The following is a 19,987-nucleotide window of genomic DNA, read 5'->3' as shown; positions in this document are numbered from 1 at the left end:
CTCAAACAGGAGCTACAGTACTAGTTCATTTTCACACATACCTATTCATCTATCCAGAAAGTTTCCAATCTAAGATAATGATCTAGGATCTTTCTTTTAAAAAAAGTTCCTTAATTTTGTGTTAAAGAAAAATCATCTATCTGCTGCAGAGTGTTTTCTCATGCTGTTCTCTGTTACAGTGTTAGATAAAGTAATTTTATATGGGTACAGCATGGTCTTCACCAGGAAGAAAATACAATTTAAAAACCAACAAAAGCATTACAATGTTAACAAAGCTCCGACATATGACAAAGAAGAAAGGATCGCCTATGTCATTTTGCAGATGAGATTTTTTAAACACCTCAGGATTCCAGCCGTGTCTAACCTTTACATGATATGTCTTCCTGTGTAACATTTTCCAATTTGAACTAGAGGCTTCAGCACAGGTCCTTCTGCACAGAAATCCCAGGAAAACTAAGCAACTGCAACAGCAGAGCTTCAAAATGCCAAGTTCAGTTACATTCCGTTGACAGAAAGCATTTCAAAGCACAGGCCTCAATAGTCAATAGCAATATACAGCCACTTTGTACTATGTCAAAACATCAGTCAGGGCCATGGCTGTAGGAGGAATGGAAAACAACAAGAAGCACCCAGAATACACAACTGGCAGCTTATGTTGAACTGCCAACTTTCCTTATCACTTTGGAACTGCAGACCAGAAACTCTTTAAATATTCATGTTTTCTCCTCATATTTAGGAAGGCAGCAACTGCCAAAGGAACATTCTTTGGAGGGCTAATTGCCTGGTACTAGAGTTCCTATCTGCCTACACGCTGAATGGAGTCTTTGTGTATTATCTTTCCCACTCTTTGCAGTTTTTCTTTAAAAAATATTTTAGAGTGGTGAACATATAGATTTGTTATGGAGGCAAACACTGCCTTCCCAGTAGAATGATCTTATAGACAAATAAGAAATCAATTTCTACCTAAGTGAAAGCGTAATTTTGTACTTTGAAACAGCAGTGAACATTCCTTGACTAGAAATTCTCTCATTCTAGGAACAGTGGCAGCAGTCCTCAATTACAAAATGTGAAATCTACACTGTTTTTACTGCCAGGTGAGAAGTATAGTTGGACTGTTTGGCAAATTATTTTTACCTGTACTTTGCTACTAGAATTAAGTTTGAAGTCTGATGATTATTTCCATTTATCTGATTTGCAGACCTTTGCCAACCCACCACCATCCCCAAATCAAAGGCCCTGTAGACACTGTAGAAGTCAACTTTTCCTATATGGAATATGTAATATTCAAGACCAATACAAACTCAATTACACAAACACATATTAATCATTCACAAACTTTTTAATTCTACTGTGAATAACTAGGTATGTATTAGGGATGTTTGGTCAACAGGATCCCATTCTTTGAGGTTTCTGAGTCAAAATGAAGTACTTGTGATGCCACTGAGTTAGGACAGGCAAGTCTTTCCAGATGTGGGCAGGAATTTCTCCTGGTGGTGTAGTCACAGAGTAAAATTTAAACAGTTTCATACCCTTTAACTGTCATGACTCTGTCCTACAGAATCCTGTGATGTGTGTTTTGGTGAGGCACCAGAGCTCTCTGAAAGACCAGGCTGAATACCTCACTAAACTGCAAATCCCAGGATTCTGTAAAAGTTAAGGTGGTGTCAAACTACATTAATTCTGCAGTGTGGCTACACTCTGGGTCAGCTGACAGAGTAAATAGGCATGAGAAGTATGCAAAGGAGGTAGGCAAAGGGATCATGTAGCACCTTTGAGACAGTCTTAAAGGTGTTACAAGATCCCTGTGTATACTGATTTTCCAGACTAACATGGCTATACTTTTGAATTCCAAAGGAAGGCAATAAGATATCTGGCTGCAACAGGTAAGGACAGCTTTCTCCAGACTGGACAGGTCAAGCTGTACCATACAAACATTGTTGACTGGATGCTGTTCCTTCCTCTCCCTTCCTCCCTTCACTCAGTTGATCGCTATTTTCCCCTGGCAATAGGACTAGGAAGAGAGGCTGCCATCTCTGTCAAGTCCTAAACATCCAGGGGTTTGTGTGGTGTGGGATAAAGCTAGACAAAAAAGAACCCCAGGAAGCATAGCATGGCATGGTTTATTGTATGGGAGAAATGCTGAATCAGGAGTCAATGGAAGAACTAGAGAGTGAATAATAATAATAATAATAATAATAATAATAATGTTTATTTATATTTCCCACCTTTACCAGGGATCAAGGCGGGATTACATCAGTAAAATAATATAACAATACAAATACAATTGATAAAACACCAATACTGAATTTACCACATTCCTATTAGTTCTCTAAAAAACAGTTCATCAGTAATCATAGTCGAGAGTGGAACATCATCATAAGCTTTTATATGAAGTCTGATGGATAAGCCTGCTGGAAAAGATCCATTTTGAGTGCCTTCTTAAGGGCCTCTAAGGTATTGATGAGGCGGATCTCTTCCGGTGGGCTATTCCATAATTTTGGAAGCGCAGCTGTAAACGCCATATGGGAAGTTGTGGTTAACCTAGTATTATAATGTTCCAATAAGTATTTCCCTGATGTTCTGAGTGTGCAGGGCAGATTGTGTAGGGAGAAGCGTTCTTGCAAGCAACTCGGGCCCAAGCCATGTAGGGCTTTAAATGTAATAACCAACACCTTGTATTACGCCTAGAAGCTAATTGGAAATAATGGAAAAGAAGTACGTGGAAGATGACAGAAGAAAGAGAGGAATCAAAAGATGAAAGAAATGGGGTAATATTCTGGGGACAAAAGAAGGAAGAAAAGTGAAATTATATGTAGGAGGAAATTAATGCAAAATGGAGGACAGGATGAAAATAGAAAATAACAGAGAAATCATGCATGGGTAGGATTGGGAGCAATTCTGACTGTCCTCCTCTTCAGTTGCTTCAAAGACAAAGAAAAGGGGTTAGTAATACCAATTAGGACATTCTGTACATGCCTGAATCCCAATGGTTAACTTTATCTCAGGAGAGTCACAGGTTTTCCACTGTACCTTCCCCTCTTTACTGAAAAGGAACTGCCTTTTTGTGGAAGGTTTTTAAGTAGAGCTTGTTTCCTTTAAAACTTCAGCATGAAAAGTTGTCTAGAAGTATTAATGTAAAGCTTCACTCTGGTCTTACATTTAAATCTTGAAATCAGCTTGGCTTGTCCGTTAAATCTAGGGATCTTGGATGTCACTTAATGAAGACAAAATGGCTTATTTGGGATCTCCCTTGGAGTGAAATACTTGGCTCTAAAATGTTGAAGTTTTAAAGAAAAGTAGGCCAGAATGTACATTTTGGCACTTATGTATCCGATTATTGGAGTGATTAGAAACAAGTGATATGTATGTCAATGATGAACATACTGGAGATTTGATTTGCATTTATTTATGATGCTTTGCATATATTTACATACTACCCTTCTTTCTGAGACATCCAGTCATGTTTATGGCTTTTCCTGCTGCCCATTTTATCTTCACAATAGCACCAACTCTTAGAGAGTTGGCTAAGGCTGGAATATACTGGCTCAAGTTTCATGACACAGGAACAGAACCTTATTCCCCTCATCCCAGTCCAGCATTCTAAGCAGTAAACCACACTGGCTAAGAGCCACCTTGTTGTTTAGACTGAGAGTTTCAGGTCTTCTGTCATGTTTTCAACAGTGTTCTGCCAACTGCGCTTGCAAAGTTCTCAAGGCAAGGCCTCTGTAAGATGGCTTGCTGCTTTCCAATAGCATAAGACTGTGCACGCATTCTCTAAATAGAGCTCAACCAACTGTTAATCTAAAATGCATTGTGAAGCTTTTTCTGGCCGTTGATCGAATAAAACATATTCATTCATTGTGAAGCTGTCGTTGGCTTCTGTTTATGTTGGGTGATGAATAAAAGCATACGAGTTAAGAGAATAAAAGTCATTTTTAATGTTATTTTATATTTTTCTGTTTTAATCGAAAACAGAGAAAATCTGACCCCACCCAAATTTTCTCCATAGACATATATGTCTCTATAATTAAATACTTTTGATTTACAGATGCCTTACAAGGTACTAGACATAAAAATAAGTTAAAGAAACCAGTCTGAGGTATTAAAACTGATACCAGGTATATAACCTTTTATACTGATAGCCACCAATCTATTATGGTTTCTAGCAGAGGCTTATCTGTTTTTGCAAGTACTACAGTTTTTTTGTTTAAAAAAAAACAGAGAGAAATAATTTGAGATTTATATTTTAATAACACTTGAAACTTCAAATTCAATTTCTGTTAATTGCCATATTTCCAACTACAAATGGGCTGCATTTATTTGAATTATAGTTCTTTAGCTTATTAACAATTAGGTAAACACATTAACCCCTTTCTAGTAACTTTCCTATATCCGAAGCTGGAATAAAGGAAACACTGCTATCTCTTCCCATCTCTAGGTTTAATGGTTTGGAACCGATCAACTTACTGGAAGCATCATAAGAGAATTTCCTAGCTAGCCAGTAGGTACAAGTTATATTAATGTTGTATGTTTGTTTACTTTCACAGGTTGGGATGCTGCTGTTCTTGATTCCTCCGAGGGAAATGAAGAGCATGGACACAGTACTGCTTGGAAACAGAATGAATTGTGGAGTCAGCCAGATAGTAGTGTTTATATTCTCACTCTCAGCTCTGTTTCAGAAATAGGTTTGAGCAGGTTTGAGCAGTTCCTGTTTATGACATAAACTCTAGTGTGGATGAGATGGTCCTTAAAAATGTAATTCTGCACAGGCCTAGCATATGTATATTTTGAAGTGTTGCTGTGGGCTTTCAGGTAGTTTCTGACTTTCAATGACCCACAGGCAAACTTATCATAGGTTTTTCTTGACAACAGTTGTTCAGATGAGGTTTGCCTTTGTCTTCCTCTGAGGCTGAGAGAATGTGAGTAGGCCAAGGTCACCCAGAGGGTTTCCATGCCTAAGCAAGGACTTTCCAGAATTGTAGTAAGCACTAAAGCCACTACATCACACTGGCTGTCATACATTTTGAAAAGGATAGATTATATGAGCTAGGCCTTTGCATCTAACAATTCAAATAATTAAATATTGTTTATTGGACAGGAGATGTTTCGTAACGTTTCCATCACAGAAACAGAACACCAGCCTACAGTAAAATATCTAAATGAAAAAGTCACAAGTTTTGGAAAAATCACATTGTGGTAATTTGAGTGCTTCTGTTTCACTTTAGTTGTTTGTCACCAACCACCTTAAGTCCAAACTACATAATCTATTGAAACAATGTATACGGCTTCATTAACCCTCCTACTCTAAAATAAAGTATTGCTGTTTAAGTGCACTGAGTAAATTGCATGGAATTCTCTAACTCAAATAAGAATTTTACTATATAGCATGGTACAAGAATACCCCAAGTCTAAAAGAATATTTTTGTGCACAGAACTAAGGGGCTAAACAGATGGTTCCAAAGGAGCGGCTTGCTGCTGCCCTTTTGAGCGCTGGATCGGGGCTGCAGCAACTGCATGCTGCATCCCTGACCCAGTGATTTGTCAGCTGCAAAAGAAGTGGTAGAAAGCCGCTCCTTTTGAAGCTGGCAAAAAGCTGCCCTGGCAAAAAGCTGCCCAAAAAGCAACAACAGCAGTGGCTTTTCCCTGTTTTTTTGGTGCAGCGTGTCTAAACGCTGCACTGCAGAAAGGTTGTGATGCCGCCTGCCATCTGGGTGGGTGGGTGGCATGATTCTGGCATCGGGGTGGAGTCGGGGCAGGTGACAGTCATAGAATCATAGAGTTGGAAGAGACAGCAAGGACCATCCAGTCCAACCCCCTGCCATGCAGTTAATCTCAATCAAAGCATCCCCGACAGATGGCCATCCAGCCTCTGTTTAAAGACCTCTAAGGAAGGAGACTCCACTACACTCCGAGGGAGTTTATTCCACTGTCGAATAGCCCTTACTATCAGGAAGTTACTCCTAATGTTGAGGTGGAATCTCCTTTCTTGTAGCTTGCATCCATTGTTCCAGGTCATAATCTCTGGAGCAGCAGAAAACAAGTTAGCACCCTCCTCAATATGACATCCCTTCAAGTATTTAAACAGGGCTATCATATCACCTCTTAACCTTCTCTTCTCCAGGATGAACATCCCCAGCTCCCTAAGTCGTTCCTTATAGGGCATGGTTTCCAGACCCTTCACCATTTTAATCATCGTCCTGTGAACACACTCCAGTTTATCAACATCCTTTTTAAATTGTGGTGCCCAGAACTGGACACAATATTCCAGGTGGGGCCTGACCAAAGCAGAATACAGTGGCACTATTACTTCCCTCGATCTAGACACTATACTTCTATTGATGCAGCCTAAAATCGCATTGACCTTGTTAGCTGCTGCATCACACTGTTGACTCATGTTCAATTTGTGGTCCACTTGGACTCCCAGATCCCTTTCACATGTAGTCTCGTTCAGCCAGGTGTCACTCAGACTATATCTGTTCATTTCATTTTTCTGGCCTAAGTGCAGTACCTTGCATTTCTCCATGTTGAAATTCATTTTGTTAGTTTTGGCCCAACTTTCCAATCTATGAAGGTCACTTTGAATTTTGATCCTGTCTTCTGGGGTATTAGCTGCTCCTCCTAATTTGGTGTCATTTGCAAATTTGATAAGTATACCCCCAATTCTGTCATCCAAGTCATTGATAAAGATGTTGAATAACACTGGGCCCAGGACAGAGCCCTGTGGGACCCCACTGGTCACTTCTCTCCAGGATCAAAAAGAGCCATTGTTGAGCACCCTTTGGGTTCGGCCAGTCAACCAATTAGAAATCCATGTAACAGTTACGATGTCTAGCCTACATTTCACTAGCTTGTTTGCAAGAATGTCATGGGGAACCCTGTCAAAAGCCTTACTGAAATCAAGATATATTATATCCACAGCATTCCCTTTATCTACCAAGCTGGTAATTTTATATAAAAAAAAGAGATTAGATTTGTCTGGCATAACTTGTTTCTCTGAAACTCGTGTTGACTGCAATGCCCGCCATGTCGATCACCATGCTCCAACTTGAGCAAAATGTTGGCCTTTCTTACCAGTCTGTATAGGCCCTTAGTTTGTTCTTTCTAAATAGCTACAGCCAGAAATCTTTGGGAATTACAATAACTTCAGATATGATAAAATGAATACTTTTTGTTTTGTGGGGTATTTTTGGATCACACTTAATTCCAATCTCCCTGCAAGAATGAAACTGTGCTCTTAATGGGCTCAAGTGACTGACAACCAGAGCATAGCACATCAGGTTTTGGCCCCTCCGCACAACTCATGGGATATGTTTTGTGAAATACCTTATACTAGGTGGGAGGAAAAAATATATGTATAATGGCATAAATCAATAGATTTGTTCAGACTCAGGCAACAACAACAGCAACAACAAAATACCTCTATGTAGCAAGTGTTTGAAGCCTTGGGACATTGTTTATAATAGCAGAAGTGACTGGAGGAAGGTGACCAAAATGCTGAAGGGTCTGAAAACCATATCCTATAAGGAGAGATTTAGGAAGCTGGGTATGTTTAGCCTGAAGAAGAGAAGGTTAAGCGGTGATATCATAGCCCTGTTTAAATATTAGGAGGAGTGTCATATTGAGGATGCAGCAAGGTTGTTTTCTGCAACTCCAGAAAACAGGACTGAGAACAAGCAACGGTCGCCCGCCTCGCTGGGCAGACCGTTTTGCCGCTAGACGCGGCTGAACTATTGGTGCGCGGGGGCGGAAGGGGCGGCCCTTCCGCTCCGCGATGCTCTGGGAGATGGTTTCATTGGTGCGGGGCTTCCGGTCCTCCAAGGCTGCCCATTGGTGGGCTGGGATTTGGAGGCGGGGCCCTGCACAGCACGCAGGGAGGGAGGGGCCTAGGCCTATATAAGGCCGTGTTGCTGGCCCTTTCCCTCAGTCGGTTGCTTGGCTTCGAGCAGAGCGGAGCCAAGCTGTGGAAGGGAGCAAGTCTTGGTGCTTCTCCCGCCTGCCCACCGCTGTTGTTAGGTGGTTTTTAGTCACAACTTGGTGGCAGCATAGGCCAGGATCTGCACGTTGTGGTACCAGGGCTATGGAGCTCTGGTTTGGGAGTCAATAGGTACCCGGGGGCGAATAGGGCAGGCGTTTGGCCATTGCGGGGGCCAGAACGCAGGAGCGCCTCCCGGTGACTAGGGGCTTTGTGAATTGGTGAACGCAAGACAAGGTTTGTGGTCAAGTTGTGTTCCTTAGCCCCTAGGTCATCCCAAGCACCGGGTGGGTGCCCGGTTTGGATAATCAGACTACATCGGGTGGTTTGATTGCACAGATCCTGACCTTATGCTTTGTGCCAACCCTACCAATTGTTTGCAAATAAAGTTGTGGCCTTACTTCCAACATGTTGTACTGTGGTTATTTGACAGCAACATCTGAGGCAATAGATTCAACCTCAATATTCGGAAGAACCTCCTCACAGTAGGAGCTGTTCAACAGTTGAATGCACTCCCTCAGAGCGTGATGGAGTCTTCTTCCTTGGAGATGTTTAAACAGAGACTGGATGGCCATCTGTCGGGGGATGCTTTGATTGTGATTTCCTGCATGGCAGGTGGTTGGACTGATTGAACTTTGTGGTCTCTTCCAACTCTATGATTTTATGATTCTATGACAGCATTACAGAACACCTGGTTCTGTGCAGTTTATGTAATAAAATGTCTCTAGGGGACTATGCCATCCCAGTTCGTTGCACAAAATTTCAAAAATGGAGCCAAGTATATTTGCATCCTCAGACTAATCTCAAGACAAAACAGGCAAAATATAAGAACATTAAATGATACAGTTTCTGTCAAGAAAATACCACATTTTGGTTAATGAAGCTCAGCAAAGCCCCTTTAGTTAGAGACTGTGACAACTTGAAAATTCTTCAGGGAATTCCAAACATTAAAAATGCATTACCCAAATAACTTTTCCAGAAGACAGTTACATATCTGACCATTGGAAAACTTATTAACAAGCTACTGTGTCATGGGAGAATGAAGAAGAAAGGTCACTGTCATTCATTCTCAACATATAGTTGGCATAATGCAGTTTGCCTATGACTTTCTCCAGTTGAGAACCAAGGTAAGAACATTATAGTATCTCTTGAACAGGTTTAGGTCAGCTATGAGACATTCTGATACTATTAAGTTACAAGTAAACCTAGTGCCAGCAAGTGATTAAACCCAATCATTTCATTATCCGCTCATCCCCATGCAATCTGTTAACTCTTGAAATATCTAAGTTGCAATGGCAGCCTTTTCTCTATTATCAGTTTTTCAAGACATTTTGATCATAGTTTCCATGTTTAACAGCATTCATATCTTTGCAGACAGCAGAAGCATTTCTAGAACTTTAAATATTCCAACGAAATTTGAAGGTTTTCTAAAAAAAAAAAAAAATGCATTTCTGGACTTTTCCCCCAAGAGTGCTACTGATTTAACATTCAGCTTATGGTATAACAATAAAATGATTGATGTCAAATCATATCTTATCAGAAAGAATAAATCTACTGATGTTAGCAAGAAGAGTATATGAATAATTAGATATGGCAGCATGCCTTTATTATTTTCTCACAATACCCAATGTGTGATCTACCTGTTACTTTTCCCTAAAAGATACAGGGAATAAAAAACCTAATTTCCATGTAAGACTATCTTTAGGGTTGGAGTATAATTAGGAATGCAAGAGTAAATCAGTTTAATCGATTAAATAATCAAGAAAATGAACAGTACCAAGCAGGAGGGAACTCTGCAATGAAGGCTTCTAGATCCTGGTTGGCTCATAATATCTGCATGTAGAGATAAATTTCTCTTGTTTTCTTACCAGCATTCCCCCCCCCTTCCTTAAAAAAAGAAAAACAAAAACCATTCCATTGAAGCAATGGTAGTTAAGGAACTGATCCAGCAGTCTGTCAGGAAAACAAAGGGCTTTATTTCTCCTGATCCAAGGCTGCTTCTGACATCCTGGGAACTCCCCATTTAGGAATACTGCCAGAAGGAAAACTGCCAATGATATTTTATAGCTCTAGAGATGCACCCCCATTAGCAGCTGAGCTTTATCAGGAATTAGGATTGCTCTGCAAAACTTATTTTATTTTATTTATTTATTTATTTATTTATTTATTTATTTTGCTTAGCTGCAAGTTACAGACTGTTTCTACTGTGGTACTTCAGGAAAATATTTTAAAAAATGGAATAGCCTTTGTTTATTGAATAGTCTGTTATTTTCCACTTTCCTAAATATGTTTTAAAAGGCATCTGGACATTTTAGTGGTATGCAATCATATTTAAATTTGATGAGTTGTCTGAAAGATGAATTATTAATAGATTAGATAAGCTAAAATCATTTAATTGTCTGACTAGTCATACGTATAAACATAAAGTCATTCAATCAGAAAAAATGTATTCAGAGCACGTGAGGATATGCATTATTAAATGGCTTTAACATTTGCACTTGATATTTGCACTTGACTTGATACCCAAATTTAATCCCCTGTTTTATGACAGGCCTAGAGTGACCACGCAACCTGCTTCAAGGAGGACAGTGCTCTGTTTATGTGGCGGCCACCGGGAAACCTATATGAAGGTGTTTACTTTTGGAAAGGCTGTTCAGTCCAAGCCCATTTGGACCTGTAGAGCAATATGAATGGTTACTGTCTTTGGCATTATGCTGAGAAAAATATAATAGTTTTGTTTAAACTATAGAAATTATTTCTATTTTTTTCCAGCTACATGTATATATTGGCATATGCAAACTTCATGTAAGATTCATTCTCTTTTAGTGGTGATATGTATGTCACTGTCTGAAGCATGGACTGGAAAACATTAATAATAATGTATTCCTCTCCAATTATTCTCAGTGATAATAATAAAATGAAACAAACAATAAGAAAGGCCAGAAAAGAACACAGACAATGATAATTTTCTGCTATTGACCTCTGTGTATAAATCATGTTAGTAAAAAACAATCAGTAAATTAAAAGATAAAAAGACAAACAGAAGTAAGTCCTTGAAAAGTCTCTTCGTCTTCTTTGTTCAAAGAAGTAACAATCCAGTGTGGCACACCTTTTTGTCAGTTAATACCACTCTTCCACATTTTATTTCCACTTTTTACAATAAATTCCTCCAGTCCTATGTCCTTCTTCACCTTATAGCTTCCATTTTATTTCCCTGATATGGAATATATTGCAAGTAGGGAATGGAGTGGTATCCTGATAAGCAGAAATGTGTAACTCATATTTATTTTAAGGATTTATAACCTTAACACATGAGAAAAGAAAACTGAAATGAAGCAGAAGAGCAGTGGCTTTCTCTGGGTTTGTCCACACAGGACAAATGGCCCAGTGTTTTCCTGACCTGCAGTTGTCTAGTTTAGACAATCCCAGTGGTGGGATTGTGACTGATCTAGCCAGTACAGATATGGATCCAAAATCTAGTCTGACCCCATGGTAAAGAGCCTTTAAAGGTAAAGGCAAAGTTAGTCCTTTGACATGAACGTCTAGTTGTAACCGACTTTAGGGGGTGGTGCTTATGTCTGTTACCAAGCTGAAGATGCAGCATTGTCCAAAATCAACTTCTGGTCCTGTGGCCAGCATGACTGTGCTGAACACTGTTACCTTCCCACCAAAGTGGTACCTAGTTATCTATTGCATTTGCATGCTTTCAAACTGCTAGGTTGGCAGAAGCTGGGTCACAGGAGCTCACCCCATCATGCAGCACTCAGGCCTCGAACTGCTAACCTTCCAATCTTCTAATTGTCAGAACTGGCGTCTTAACCACTAAGCCACCCCATCCCTTTACCCCATGGTAAAATGGGATGTGGAGCATCCAAGAAACTCTGAGGCAAAGCCTGCAGCCAGGTATCCTGTTTACACAGCAGATGGTACAATTGTGGGGCTTCTCAGATTGTTTGCATACTGGAAAGATAAGGAGTGGTCCTGGGTCAGCATGGCAATGGGTGTGTGAACATCCATCACTGCACTGAACCAGGGACTAACCCAGGTGAGCACTATCCTACCCCATCTGCTTAGCCCCCCCTCCCCCCCCTGTGCCTCTCTGAATGCTGTCAAAGCACTTCACTTCTCTTCCCCAGGGAGATAGTCGCAAAAGCATGTCTTCTATCATGCTGGAAAAATCCATTTGGCAAATGTCACACTTTTGTGACTGTCTCTTTCAGGAAGGAGAATGTGCTACAACAGCATGTAGAGGGGCATGGAGAAAGCTGCTGCTCTCCAGCTGTTTTTCAGCTTTCTTTCTCAAGTGATAATGAAGTTATTTAACTTAGAAGTTGATGTATTTAAGTAAAGGGTTCAAAAGACCATACTATATACCAAAGACAAAGGAATGTGGAATTTGCTCTTCCCAAAGAACTGGGTTTGTGATTGTGGTGGCGGCCCACTTTCAGAATGGACCATCTGGCCACTGTAATACTGCACTGATCAGGGGCCAGCTAGAGCTGGAGCACCCAAAAGCCACTCCTGGTCTGCTTTGCCCCTCTGTTTCCAGATGAGCTAAAAATTTTGTTTCAAAAAATAATGAAAGACTGATTTATATTTTAACATATCAGTTTTGGGATATCAATCCACTTTCTCAATCACTGCTCCTGACGAAGTGGATTGATATACACAAATGTTTACACTAAACTATTAATTGGTTAATCTTAAAAGGGTTGCTAGATTTCCATTTTTTCTCCTTCTTCCTCCCCGTTTAATTTCCAATAGGAAAGTGCAGCTACCTTTGCCCAAATTTTATCTCCTCTCTCCTTTCCTGCCTTCCATGAGAAATTCCAAAGGGAGGGAAGAGGGAGGACGAGACAGGCTTGACTCGATGCAGATTGTGAGTGACTCCTGCCCAACTTGCACTTCCTAGCAGCCAATTTCTGCTTCTCTTTTCAGGGACCTCAGAGAGGGAGGGGAGCTGACATTGCACCCCTTTATTTTGTGCCCCACACCCCCTGTTAAAATGCCACTGATGTATTATTAACTAAGAAGATTGAAGGAAGAAGAAATCTGAAAAAAGAGCATATTTCCACCAATGTTTTAAATAATCTGATTATCAGATATTTAGTTACTAATTATGAACATATATTCCATTCAGAATGTGGAATACCATCTGTCCTGCAGTAACAATGTGGATAAGCACCATTTACCACCAAGTTTCATTTAAACCTCAACACTGCACGGTGTTCTTTGACTTGGCAAGATTTATTCAGAGATGATTTGCTTTGCCTTCCACTGAGGCTGAGAGAATGTGACTTGCACAAGATCACCCAGTAGACTTCCATGACTGAGTGGGGATTCAAGCCTAGTCCAGTGCTCAAGCCACTACACTATGCTCTGAAACTCTTTGTACATATCTACTAATTTTCCTGTCCACTTCATATATACAGTGCCCCTGTAATCTATAAAATATAATGCTAAAATAATCGTGAGCCTTCAAGTTGCTATTTTAGTTTTATATATTTAATTAATATAATTTATTACCTTTTAGTCCTTTACAATGAATAAAGTGTTTGCACTTCTTAATATAACTGGCCATAAAAGAATAGTAGGCCAAATAACGGATTACAAGAACATTAGCAAAATGCTTAGTAGTATTCCTCTCAAATGATATTCATAAAAGCTATGCAACATAATAATAAAAAACACACACTAATCAAGTACAAGCATAGCACACAGAGGCAAGCAGGAAATAAAATAAGCTTATTATTTTGGAGTTGCTTAATCTGATACTCCATTGTTCTTCCATTTAGCAAACTCTGTAAGTGGAAAAAAGCTTCTTTTGTTTTATTAGGAGAAAGCAATATTGTAAGACACCAATGTCATATGACATAAGACATTTATTCTGTTTTAAAGTATATTGATATTTTTTGTGATAGAATGTTAATGCTTTCCATACATTCCAACCAACACAACATAATCACTCAAAATATGTCATGAATTAAGCCATGTTTAGTAGAGGGCATATTTTAGATCAGTGTATATATAACGTATAAATTTTAACTTTCTGTTAACTGACTGGATACAGTTAAAAGTGAGGAATCTACAGATGAAAATAAAATTATTTTGTTTCCAATGGGGTTTTTTTAACCTTTTTAGCCTGTCAACATTTCTTTTTTTGCTTAATAGTGAAAGAACAAGACTGCTTCATAATAATTTTTCAAGTACAAAAGCAAATGTGCTTCCTACTACCTCAAGGAGAAAAATAAAAAAGGCATTTTTTTAACTGCAAATGTTCTAGATATGTTGTCCTCCATCGACTAGCAGAACAATCTAGGGACTTATCACATAAGCATTTACACAATCATTTCCATAATGATAAAATCTTTTGAAATGAAATTTAAAATGTAATTAAGGGGCAGATATTATGTGTTAAAAGCATTGTTGTGAAATGGCTATGCATCATCATGTCATGAAGCCTCTTTTTCAACTAGTCTATGGCATGACCTCAATTCCGCCTGGTATGATTACATTGCTGAGTTCCATGTTAATGATTTGATGAGAAAAGATAGATAAAATTGTACCTCTCTCCTGTGGAGATAAGCCTGTGAATATTGTTAAAGTGTTTCCAGATCGAACAACATTTTTAAAGATAACAGGGAATGAGACACATCTCCAGTGACAGAAGAAATGTTGACAGGCAAAAGCTAAAAGATGAGCCTTTCAAAAATGGTCTCTGAAATTTTTAGAAGCTATTGTGATCTCAAATGTAATTGGCTGACAAACTGAATAATATACAGCACGAGTTCTACAAGGATAAAAATGAATGAGAAATGTTCGGACATGGTGGTAGTTTGAAAAAATTTAAGTGTCATATGGGTCTTTATTATTTGATTCTCATATTACATTCCTGTATTGTATCTGTGACCTGAGCTAAAACTATCCTGTGATTTTCCCTTCTCCCCCTACAGGTTATCAAATCAGTTTTCTTCCTTTAACATATTTCATGGCCATACCTTCTTAGACCCCTTATCTGCTCTGACTACAAAAGATCCCAAGGATCAGGACTTGTCACTTTCTGCCACAGTTATAATTCAAGACAGCTCTCATTTCCAGAGTGCTGAATGGAAGAGTGTCTACTAAGGAGAGCAGCACTGATTGCCAGTAATATTTGTGCACATTTGTATGCCTGTCACCCTGGAGAAATATATCAGTAGTACAATGGCTGAACTCTGCATGAAAACAACAAAATGAACAGAACATCATCAGTTGAAGTTCTCAGTCATGGCTATTCTAGCTAAGATCTAAGTTTCGTGAACACAGATCATGTTCATGTTTAAGGATATAAAAATACACAAATGCCATATCTCCAAATTTTTCAAAACAATAGACTTTGACATTAACTTCACTGTATTTCAGAAACAGATTTTTAAACTCTGCTAGTTTGTATGAGATATTGGGGGTGGGGTGGGGGAGAATGCCACCTATTGTCTCAATAATTCTAGCTATTTAACATTATGGCACTTTACAGCATACCGGTACATCATATTCTCATAATCTTTTGGCTATTTCCCACCGCAATACAATCAGAGCTGCCCAAAGTATACTGGAACATGCAATTCTCTCCTTTAGGAAATAATGATTTATAAACTTTGAAAGATATACCCATTCAGAGGAGATGAAGTACAGAAGAGTCCTGTTGGATCACACCAAAACATCTTTCCCCACACAGTAGCCAACCAGATGAATCCAATAAGCCCTAAAACATAAAGCTCTTGCCTTCTATTAGCCCACATTCCTCCAAACCTGATATCCAGTTAAATACTACTGCTAAACTCTCAGGTCCAATAACTAAAAGCTATTTATGGATTGTGCCTTTGTTACCTTCATGGGAAAGCCAGAGGGAAAACAGATTAAAAGAAGCAGGGCAAGGAACCATCTATTATCCCCTTTGTTGTAAGCCGCCCAGATTCCCAGTGATTGGGCGGCATATAAATAAATCCTATTATTATTATTATTATTATTATTATTATTATTATTATTTGTCTGGAGAGACCCTTTCCTCCTCTCTTTTGCCAACAGAAAAATTGGAAATCTTGGTGGGCACTGAAAAAAAGCTCTTATGGAGAAAAATCTATATTGGAATGTATAAAAGGTTTTTTTAAAGAGGGTTTTACTTTTTAATAGAGCTATGTGGTGTAGTGGTTTGACTGATGGACTATGATTCTGGAGAGCAGGATTCAAATCCTAGCTCAGCTATGAAGCCCACATAGCTCAGCTATGAAAGGTAAAAGTGGCAATGGATGGCAATGGCAAGTCCCCTCTGAAGACATTTGCTATGAAAACCCTGTGACAGGGATGGCATAAATCAGAAAAAACTTGATGGAAAAACAACTCACACCACACATTTAATTTTGAAAATGTGTGTTATGAAATTTGCTGTATAAGACAATCTGAAATATTAGAAAACAATACATTCTGTGAATACTGTAAATATGTACAGAATATGTCACAGAACTAGTGATGAAATAGAAAGGAGTTTGATTTTTAGAGGGAGACCAACATTAAGTCCAAAACTTTAGAGTTAGCACAGAAGTCTTTGTCAGGCTTTCAGTGTATTCCTAAAGATCAAAACATTTAGAAGATGCATCTTTAGGACTCCAGAAGCTGAAATGAAGTGTGATTGATATTCCCATCTATTCTGGATAGAGGACTATACAGAGACAGGAAGATACTAAAACTGAAGAAAATGTCCATGTACACGGGAGAGGTTTGGCTTTTGGGACCACTGTTTATACTTCTTTGACAGAAGACTACTGGCTACAGATGGGCTTCACCGCACGAAGACTAAGAAAAATGTCTTCAGTAGTTGCATGGCAAGTTTGATCAAGAGGGAGTTGAAGGCTTTCATGGCAAGCATCCATGTTTTTTGGTGGGTTTTTCGGGCTATGTGGCCATGTTCTAGAAAATTTTCTTCCTGACATTTCGCCAACATTTGTGGCTGGCATCTTCAGGAAGAAAATTTTCTAGAACATGGCCACATAGCCCGAAAAACCCACAAAAAAACCATTGATCAAGAGAGCTTTAAACTAAATCTTGAGGAGGGGGGTTGGAGATGATAGCTCAAACATCAGCCCAAAGGCAAGATCTAAGGATGAAGACATTTATTTCTAGAGGAAAAGCTGAAGAAAAGAATATGATCCACAGAAAAACTGAAAGTAAATTAATAGGTGAGGCCAAACAAAGATGTAAATGTCTATAGACCAAAAAAAAAAAAAGAGTTTGAGAAACAAAGAAGTTGAACTTGAAGTTTTAGTCCAAGAAGTTAAATATAGTTTCATCAGACATAAAGGAAATTTTGTGGGATGACTCCCATGGCTGGAATATTACAAAGAATATAATCTATTCAAAAATAATAGATGTGGCAGAAAAGATGGGAGAATAGCATTATATGGCAAAGAGTGATCAGAGAAGACCAGCTGAGAGCATTTGAGTAAAAATAAATGGAGAAATAAATACATATATCATTATGGTAGGATTTCCCTACAGGTCACCAAAACAAGAAGAGGAGGTGGATGATGCTTTTCTGAAACAATATTCAGAAATCTCAAAGATGCAAGAGTTAGTAGTTATGGGGGACTTCAACTGCCCTGATATCTTCTGAGAGATTAACTCTACTAAGAACAGGCTCTCCAAAAAGTTCCTGATGTGACTTGGAGATAATTTCCTATTTCAAAAGGTAGAAGTAGTTTAGGGAAAAGTGACCATGTAAAGTTAGAATTCACAACTGTGGCAAAGAAGATTAATACAAAGCACAGACCTTGGTTTCAGAAAAGCTGATTTTTAGCAAGTTCACATAAATACTGGGTGGAATCCCAAGGGTAGACATGCTAAAGATAGGATAGGAATTCTTGAAGTAGGAATTGCAAAATGTACAATCACATACAATCCCATTTGTTGTTGTTAACTGCCTACACATCAATCTCAACCCATGTGTGAAGGGGCCCGTGGTGGATTGGGTTGTCCCTCGTCATCAACCTCGGAGGAAGACCAGATACAACCTGGAGGACTACAAGACTCTGAGGAAGTAGGTGAGAGGCACAATATGATGGGAGAGAAGGAGGAGAAGGCAAGGGTGGGGTTGGGGGAGAAGGGTGTAAATCAGGATGGTGAGGTGGACGAGGGAGGAGGGTGTAGAAGAGGAAGTGAGGAGAAGGTGTCATGCAGAGGGCAAGTACATGAGGAATCCAGTGCACAAGGGAAAGCTGGACAACAGCCATAGTGAGGCAGGTCTCGGAGTGGCAGTGTGGGGTCGGAGGGATTGAGAGACCCCCTGGTTGAGGGGTTCCTGGGAGAGTATCCCCAGTCCCAGGGAGAGAGACCATTTCCCAAACACATGGTATCCCGCTCCTGTATACTGGAATATTTGTGGCTGTTGTTGGCCTGTGAGGAAACCCCAACTGGAAGATGGGGAGTCGGGAGACTTCTAAAACAGGTGGTAGCCACCTGACTTTTATGTTGGTTGAGGTGTTTGGAATCTAGAGTCTGGAGGAATCTGTGAAGTAACGGTCCCCAGAAGTTGAAATTGTGTGGTGTGAATAAAGTTCATTAAAGCAGCAATAATGACTATGCTCCTGATTCCAATGCTAAGTACCCATGGAGCATGGTCGGAAGATGCCGGTGGGCAGTGGGACGTGTGGGCCTGCCACACCATGGTGACCCTGTTGATGAGACACCTCCAAGACCTCCTGTTCTCTACTGCTCTGTCCAACTCCTGCAAACTCATACTCATGATCTCTTTAATAGAGTCCATCCATCTAGCATGTGAGCTTCCTCTCTTTCTACTTCCCTCCACCTTTCCTAGCATTGTTGGTCCCCCCCCCCCAGTGATTCATGTCTTCTCATGATGTGTCCAGAGTATGCCAACCTAAGTTTTGTCATCCTGGCTTCCAGGGAGATTTCTGGCTTGATCTAGGACCCATTTGTTTGTCTTTCTGGCTGTCCATGGGATCCTCAGAACTCTTTTCCAGAACCACATTTTGAATGAATTTTCTTTTTTTAACTGTCCAGCTTTCACATCCATACATTGTAATGGGGAATACAATGCTTCTATGATTCTAAGTTTTCTGCTGAGTTGTATATCTTTGCATTTTAGGATCTTTTCTAGTTCTTTCAAAATCTCATAGAAGAAGAAAGATGGGAAACCTGAAAAAGCCAATGTGACTGCACAGCAAACTCAAATATGAAGTAAAAAAAAAAAAAAAGAGTATGGTGTAAAGAATGAAGGACAAACCACCAAGGAAGAGTGCAGATGTGTAGCCTAAGCTTTAGGGAATAGTTTAAAGGCATCTAAAGTTCAGAACAAACTGAGACTGGCTAGGCAAGTAAGAAGCAACAAAAAGGCTGTGTTTCCCCCCAAGATACATTGGAGACAAGAGCATGACTTAGGGGACAGTGGGGCTGCTTTTCAGTAAGGATGACAAAATGCTTAAATACCACAACAAGAAGGCAGAAGTATTCAATAATGATGCTTTGCTGCAGTCCCCCCCCCCCAAAGAGAACTGTATGCAAAGGATACTTTGCAAATCAAGACTGATAGGGAATTAGCCAGTTATCAGCTAGCTAACCCAAATAAATTCAAATCTGTAGGGTCAAACAAACTGCATCCCAGAGTACTGGAGAAACTTGCTGATGTATTTTCTGAACCACTTGTCATCATTTCTGAGAAATTTTGAAGAACAGGCAAGGTGCCATAGGACTGGAGAAAGGAAAACACTGTGACTTAAAAAAAAGGCAAAAAGAAGATCCAGCAAATTGCAGGCTAGTCAGTCTTACTTCAATACCAGGAAAAATATTAGGACAGCTTATACAGGAGAGTGTCTGCAAAGATTTTGATGACAACTCAGTGACCAGTAGCAGTCAGCATAGGTTTATCAAGAATAAATACTGCTGAACTAAGCGCATATATATATATATATATATATATATATATATATATATATATGATTACATCACTTGTTTAGTAGATGGTGA

At 39.4% G+C, this 19,987-nt stretch overlaps 1 protein-coding gene across 14 annotated transcripts in view; it reads right to left on the bottom strand.

Moving 5' to 3' along the window:
* Positions 1-19,987, bottom strand: part of DMD (dystrophin) — a 1,477,396-nt gene that overhangs the window by 247,904 nt on the left and 1,209,505 nt on the right. The window lies entirely within an intron of this gene.

This window comes from Sceloporus undulatus, chromosome 3, assembly GCF_019175285.1.
Source record: "Sceloporus undulatus isolate JIND9_A2432 ecotype Alabama chromosome 3, SceUnd_v1.1, whole genome shotgun sequence".
NCBI classification, from domain to species: domain Eukaryota; kingdom Metazoa; phylum Chordata; class Lepidosauria; order Squamata; family Phrynosomatidae; genus Sceloporus; species Sceloporus undulatus.
The sequence above is the reverse complement of the archived record's forward strand: the minus strand, read 5'-3'. Positions and strand labels throughout refer to the sequence as shown.